This window comes from Coptis chinensis, chromosome 6 (assembly GCF_015680905.1).
Source record: "Coptis chinensis isolate HL-2020 chromosome 6, ASM1568090v1, whole genome shotgun sequence".
NCBI lineage: Eukaryota > Viridiplantae > Streptophyta > Magnoliopsida > Ranunculales > Ranunculaceae > Coptis > Coptis chinensis.
In genome coordinates this window covers 67,796,023-67,804,066 of record NC_141461.1, presented here as the reverse complement: position 1 = coordinate 67,804,066, position 8,044 = coordinate 67,796,023, and the positions used below count along the sequence as shown (strand labels likewise).

General features: G+C 32.7%; 1 long non-coding RNA gene across 1 annotated transcript; it reads left to right on the top strand.

Annotated features, from left to right (window-relative positions):
• The first annotated feature begins 6,385 nt into the window (after window positions 1-6,385).
• LOC147494090 (uncharacterized) lies at window positions 6,386-7,765 on the top strand. Its single transcript, XR_015199270.1, has 3 exons — window positions 6,386-6,453; window positions 6,719-7,260; window positions 7,477-7,765. It is a non-coding gene; the product is annotated as an uncharacterized LOC147494090 (long non-coding RNA).
• Window positions 7,766-8,044: the final 279 nt, after the last annotated feature.

Below are 8,044 nucleotides of genomic sequence, written 5' to 3'. Positions count from 1 at the left end.
CTTGTGCATCATCCTTGATTGAGCATTCATGGCTTATCAATATGCATTGCAACCATCATGAAATTACATTGCAAACCCAGAACCTTGTTCTTTTTGCGGTAGTCCTTATCACTGGTTATCTCATTGTCCATCATATACCGAATTTGAGTCTACTATGGGAAATCCTTACGATTATGAACCTCAATTTTCAAACTTCCCTAGTACCTCATACACTCAAGAGTTTTCTAGTCATGTCAACAATTCATGGAATTCTGCCACAAATAATCAACTATCATTCATGTATCCACTTGGGCAATCAGAGTACGATTTCACCCAAAGTTCATTACCATTCACATCACCATCCATGTCAAATTCATATTCCACTCCACCATCTATCCCAAACCAACTTTACCAAGAAATGGCCAAACAAACAATACTAACTCAGCAAATAGCAACTACCTTATGTTTTCTCTAATCCGATTCAAAAGATGCCACATCTTAAACTAATATTCTTCCCACCAATCCATAACCCAACCGAAAAGAGAAGCAAGGTGTTACTATAACAAAACAAATTGCTAAAGCCCATCTTGACATTCATGATCAATCAAATCCCCATCAACCACCTGACTATCATTTGAATTCCAGATCTTGCGATGATGACTATATACATGAGAAAACTCTAGCAAAAGAAACTCTAGAGCATGTGTTGAACTCGACACACTTGGGCAATGACATTGCAAAAATTTATGAAGATCTAGGCAGAGAGGACAAAGAAAATGAAGTGCATGGAATTGAAGAGAGGGAATAAAATCTATGGTGGAAAGTGAATCCCAATATAGTTTGGTCGCTAAAGACTTATCGATTGAGCAAATTTGTGACATCCTTACTATTGCAGATATGAACCACAATTTTGTGGATACACCAAAACTAGATGAATAATTCTCTTAGTCCTCAAGATCATATGAAAAAACACCACCCAACCATCACCATCCCAATTTAACACCTCTTGAAAGTTATCCTCCATTCATCAAATATCCACCCATTTTTTAGGACTGCACCACTAATTAAACCATTTCAAAGAAACCTCCAATTCGCACTTGAGCCAATTGCCTCAGAGGTCCTTCATAATTTTCTCAACCATCCCAGTAAAGAGAGTTTACCCAACATACAAACTCAAGAGTCTATCTTTCCAGTAGCTGAGAAGTCGGGTATGTCCTATTTCAAATCATCTGAGTTTCATGAAGGACATCTACTATCAACCTCTTACTCTTTTGGACAATTCAACTATGATGGGTTATTGTATAAGTTCCATGATATATGGGTTACACAAACATTCTCTTATTATTCGACATCTTACTCTCCAAATACATCATTTCATTCTGTTTGGGGGTAAATAATGCTTTAATATGTTTTTTCCGAATTGATCCCTAACTGTTTATACTATAAGTATATAATTAACAGCATATTATCCATCTTATGCATAGTCTTGGGGAATCTGACTTAAAATGACCCTACATATAGACTTGAATATCTGACTATAAAAGATTCATGTTATGTTTTCTCGATGCATTCCATGGGAGTGCATCCTTAAGGTAACCGGACCCTCCATTTGGAGTGTGTGGTTGTAAGTGTCGGAACCTTAGTCCACGTATATCTCGCATTTTCTTTGTAAAATATTTTTTACTCGTCGTTTGAGTAAGTGTGATCCTATAGAGTGAGTATACAATTTTCTTTTTCTTTCTTTTACATTTCCTTTTCAAAATAGTTGTTTTTCTCCGTTCTCATTATGAAAGATTTTCGATACATCAATAGTTATATGATTTTTCCAAAAAACAAAACGGAGAATGGATTCCACATAGACCAACCCTTAGAAGTACTCAATCTCCATTATTCTATGGGCAATTTGAGGATCAGTTATGTGTTACCTTAGGTCACCCATATCACCATGCACTTTCTGTCTTAACTTAAACCACATAGATACCAATTGTCACTTGCTCAACAACATATCATTGCCTCAACCAGAAGAAGTCTGTGCTTTCAATGTACCAAATGCACCATGGAGGCAACACCCAAATTATACATAGAATACTAATCCACAAACCCAACCACCTCCAGGGTTCGCTCACCAATCACGTCAAACCACTAACTACATTTATACAAGGACAATGTATCTACAACAATCAGAACAGAGCAATGGTTCCATCCCACTTTAACTAGAACTACCAAAATCCACCAATCAACAACCAAAGAAACCCAGTTCCAGTTAGACCCACTAGTGTCCAATCAAATAAACCCTCCCATTACGTCTTGCATAATAAATCCCCCAACAAATACATAACTGAAGCCAAAGTCTGACTAGATTGGGTTCAATAAAGAGCCGACACAAAAGTTGCCTAAGATCACCTGTTATGGTTGGTTTTAAAAATTTAGAATTACAGAATCACTATTTTTGGGTACGAGTATCTTTATAACATCTCTACATAGTTTTCAAAACCTGAGGATATAAAAGTGAAAATTATACGCTCCGGAGTAACCAAAATGATACTAGATCAACGTATAATTTTATCTTCTTATCAAAACCTCTATATGGTTAGACATACATTTAGATTGAGAAAACATTACTATAAAAAAAACACACGCACACACACATTTCATACTTATGGCTTCAGTTTGGTTGGTAATCCCACTAACATTTTTAGCGTCATGTATTTAGTATGATGTAATTGGTGTATGTACAAATTGAGTTATCATATTCTACAGTTGTTAAATGTCCTCTCTTTTATTCCATCTTGATTAGTGAATGTTGTCACAGACGATGCTTGCTGATTTCAATGACACATTCTTCCACTTATTTGCTCATTTAATTATGAGCTAATAATTTTCATTTCAATCCTGATTCAAGATTGTAAAGAAATGCGCTTAAGCTTACTTTTACAGGATCAACCTCAACAAGTCTTTCCCAAGGCTGTTAAAAACATGGGAGAGTTGTTTTTAAATGTAGAATTAAAAACATGTAGCTTGGCATAGGAATTAGGAAGTGTGGGATAGACTGACGTACTCCCATCTAAATTTAAAAACATGTAGCTCTTTTTCAATGACGCATTGGCTGGAGAAACAAGTACATCAATTATTTTTCAATACTTACACGTACTAGAAATTGAATGTCCATTGTTTGTTTGTTTTTTTTTTTTTTTTTTTTTTTTTGGTAATCAGAAATTGAATAATATCCATAGGTTTTATGGAAGAAGGACGCTCCAAAAGGAAATTGCAGTAGGAGCTATAATTCATAAGTAGTTATCTTGATTCCTAATCTTCGTTTATACTAATTAGTAACTACTGAATTCAAGCAACTTTCAACATGAACCTTATTAGCTTATAACTTTCCTAAAGGTTGTGATCCACTTGACATTATTTTCTCATTACTTGACTACTTGAAAAGGTCCATCTTTGAGTGCATGTGCACCGCATATGTAAACATGCTTAAGCATGTATATGAGTTAATTTCATAGCATATGTAATGGAAACAATATTAAAGTTTTTGAAATGGCAATTACGGAAAAGATGATAAAAAATATGAAAGAATAGAGGTTTGTCATGTATATATATTTTAGGCGTTTAATGGAATATAGTTTTTTTTTACAAAAACATTAATAGATTATTCCGGTTTTAAGAGACAAAATATTTAAAAGATCCCGAACATATGCCCGGGTCCAAAATCTAGTTAAGGGCTAAATATACACTTTTAGATACTTATCCAGTGCCACCATAATTTTCTCAAACATCACTTATCCAGTGCCACTTCATTATAAACAACACCTCAACATACTCTTTGTCTTGTGACTCCGACAATGTACTTTTTTAGATAGAGACTAGTTTTTTGACCGGGCATACGCCCGGACTCTATTCCAATATTGTACTTTTATTTAAATTATATTTTAATCATTTTTTAAATAAATTTAGTGTTTATATTATTACTTTATGAGTACAATATATATAGCAGTGGGTTTTTAAATATTTAATTACATTCTATTGGTAATAGGTTTCACTTGATTGTCAATGGAAATAAGTACTAAACAATATAAATTATAAATTATTTTTTTTAAACAAATAAACTAATAATTGAAATATTTTATTGTATTTTTTGCTGCTAACTGCTCTAAATCAATTACTGTGCATTTTCTGTCTCTGAGAATTCTTTGCGTATGTGTTTTTTATGTAATGATTTCAATTTCTATCCATGCTTCAAATTGATTATTTTCGTTCAGAATGCCTCCATATATCGCTTGAGGCGTATTAATTTTTTTGAATGTTTTTTTTAATACACTTTTTATTGAAATTGGTACAATTATCATTGGGCCTGTAAAGATGCTTAATCATTAATAAAAAAATATATATATAATATGTATGTATTAAAAAGTACCAAAATATATTTTATGCGTTAAAAAGTACCAAAAACATATATTTATAATATGTATGTATATAAAATATAATATGTATGTATTAAAAAGTACCAAAAACATGTTTTTCGCGTTAATTTGTCCTATCCGTGCATGGCTTGGACATGTGTGTGTTGGTCTATGTATGCATGTTTTTTCCTTAAAAAGTCTATGTAGCGAAACAATGGACTGAGTACACGTTGTGTCGAAATAATTTTACGATTTATCTTATAGCCCGTGAATTAATGGGCCCAAAAAGTAGGTGTCAAAATAATTTTATGATTTATCTTATAGCCCACGAATTAATGGGCCAAAAAAGAGTATTTCATTTATTTATTTAATTGTCAAAGCCCATACAAGCCTAATCATTCATGAAGTGATGAAGACCACGTGTCTTCTAGAACACATATCATTTTGACACTGAGTTCATGTAGTAAACTAAAAGGACCTCTTCGAATAGAGAAACTTAATTGAATGTTGTATCTTTATTTTCATCGGGTATAATGTACAACGTATCTTACATCTTTTTGTAATTTAGATACTTTATTTTTATTTATTTTTTTGCACTATAGGACTTTGTACAATGGTTTTTCTTTTAGGTAACAACCATGGACTAAATTCCGGTCAAAAAATGCTGACATGTCATTTTTTTTTTTTTTTTTTGCTAATATGTCATTTTTTTTTTTTTGCTACTGTAGCGTCATATCACTGTTTGATATGCCACAACAGCTGAAAACAACACATGAAAGGCATGTGACCCATTTTACTTTCCTTCCCCATTTTTTCCGCCCATTTAACCTTGTTTGAAAATTAAAAATGGGTATGACTGAAAAAACATCAACTAACAAGTGTCAAAACCTAATAAACCATGCATAAGTGTTGTCTTATAAATTGAAATTATTTGAAATTTGAATATATGTGTGATGATTTGATAAACGGATTAATCATTTGGATGTATTTATTGGCTTAAATTGCTATAAGAACTCAAACAAGTTTTTTTTTTTTTTTCTTTGCTTGGGTACGAACTTAAACGAGACTATAATTAGGTTTATTTAGTGAAAACAAATAATAGTGAAGGGAAAGGTATTTGAAATTTAGGGAGATAGTAAACAATTTGATAAATCAGTTGAAGCAGTTCAAAAAATGATACAAACAAATAATAGTAGGAGGATATTTATAGAGATTGCAATGGAAGATGATGAGATATGTTTGAGAGTTTGTACTGATTGTTGTAGAATTTGTTATATTGAAATGATGGAGGAAAATGGAGAGGGAAGTGAAACTCGACAAGAACGAGAACCAAGTCCAGAAGTTCCACCAGGATTTGAGAGACGCCTTAGAAGATCACTCAGGCTAGCAGAAATAGCAGCAGTATCACTAGCAACACCAACACCAACAGCAGCAGGGCCATCTAGGCAGCAAATTAAAGAGGTTGTGTTGGCTATAAGTGCTACTGGTGTATGCATGACAAAGAAGAATAAGAGGAATTAATTGAAGTGTTGTTGTGGTGTTTAAAGTTAGGCTTGGATTTGTGTGTCATGTTCTAGGTTTAGTTTTTGTGTGTTAAGTTTTAATTTCATTGTCAAGTGTGTCATGTTTTAATTTAACAGTCAAGACTTATTATGTTTGTTTTTGTTTGAGCAAGTGTCATGTTTAGTTTTTGTGTGTCATGTTTGTTTTATTTATGCAATAGGGTTTATGTGAACTGGTTTCGTAGAGAAGAAGAAGTTGTGAATTTGGTATTTATTTTCTTTTTTCAGTTTTTAAGAAAAAAAATGTGTTTCTCACTTGATTTTATTAATGCCACCTAATAAAATGAATGGACACGTTGTGTATTCTGATGACCACATCACTATTAACCAACTATAATTGAGTCATAGTCTAAAAATGCAAAAAAAAACTAATTGTACAGAATACTGCACTAATAATATATATATATATTGCAAAAACATGTATAATACGTTGTACATTTTTCTTATAAAGTGTTTTATTTGCTAAAAAGGAAGCAACAGATCTTCTTGCCTTAGATTCTACCAAGGTAAACAACTAATTATTTCTTCTTGAATTGAGGTATTCTAACTTCAACATGTCGGTACCATTGGAAATGATTTTTATCGACTTGAATTGTGCACACTCAAATTCATATCCAAATAAATGGCGTCTAAGAAATGGTTGTTAGAAAAGTTCCATTGATTGACTATTAAAATGGAATTTGTTGTGATATATATCAAATATTTCATGTTGTGCGTGTTCTGTATTATCGAAAAAATAAAATTCTTAATAAACGGTTGAGTCTTAATTAGATCCTTAGATGGAGCCAATGTTGAAATAAGGGAAGAGGTAGGCGAGGACAACTTTTTCCTATTTGGAGCTCGAGCTTATGAGATTGTTGGATTAAGAAAGGAGAGAGCTCAGGGCAAGGTATGATAATTATAATCAAATACAAAATCTCAAAGAAAGGTCAGAGCCCAGAAGGCCTCAATCTTTTAGTTTCCATCTTTTAATTCTTATTACCTTATGAATTTGATTTTTTATTGAAATGTAAGTGTATTGATAATTTCTTTTCCGTACCACTCTGTCTTGCCATATTCCCCGCTTTTTATTTGATTATTGTTTTTTTTTATTGCTAAATATTATCCATTTTGACTTCTCTTTGCATTTTCCTTGTGCATTGGTTGAAATATCTCCGTTCTTGGGTCTGAAGAACTTTTATGAGTAAAAGATATTTCAATTTCTTGTGCCAAGTCCTCTTCTCCCCTCTCACATGCTGGTAGATCGAGCAATCTTACTGAAAAAACAAATAAAAACATCAAATTTGTTCAACTAGTGGAACTGCCACCAGGAGGTTCTCTTCTTTTTTCTATTGATTAGGTTTTATACATAGCATGCTTGTCTGAAATGATAGTTTATTTCTTTTGCCAATTAATTCAGCTTGATATATGATTTGTGTTGAGTATATGACGCATTATATTCAATTCCATTGCTTCAATGTTGTCTTGAGTTTCATAGAATACCATGCATTACAATCTAATGCTTCTTCTACTGCATAATGAATATTCAGACCATCTGATAAGAAGAATAACTCAAGTTTCATTAAACAATCTGGCCTTCACACGTGGTTTGAAGGATTGAGAGAATGAGACAGAAGGAACTTTTGTTTACTGGCCAAGACAAATAACCATTACTCTTTTCCATTGTGCTGCCTGGTTTTTTGAAAGTTTTTTGGACAAAAGTTTTTTAGTTGAGATAGCAGGTTGTGAAGCTTGGGATTGCAGGGTGTGAAGAAGAACCGCCCAAATCCTTTGTGCAGTCTGGTTTGGTTATATGGGAAACTTTTTTTTTGGGAGTTATTATTAGGCTAAATCTACTCTCTGCAAAAGTAAACTTTTTTTGTGGGAGCCCACATTATTTTATTATGTAAATTATTATGTAAACTTATTTAGATCGTAGAGAATTGAAATTGGTTTGCTCAAGAAAAGATCCTCGTGCTATAGCCAAACTAAAACTCTCAACTTTCGTTAAGAGATCAATATGTAGTCAAACTCTCTAAAGAAAGCATAGTAGAAAGCTACATAGGCGAGAACAAAGGTTATCTCTCATATTAGAGTGTCACATAAGAGAGAGAAAAG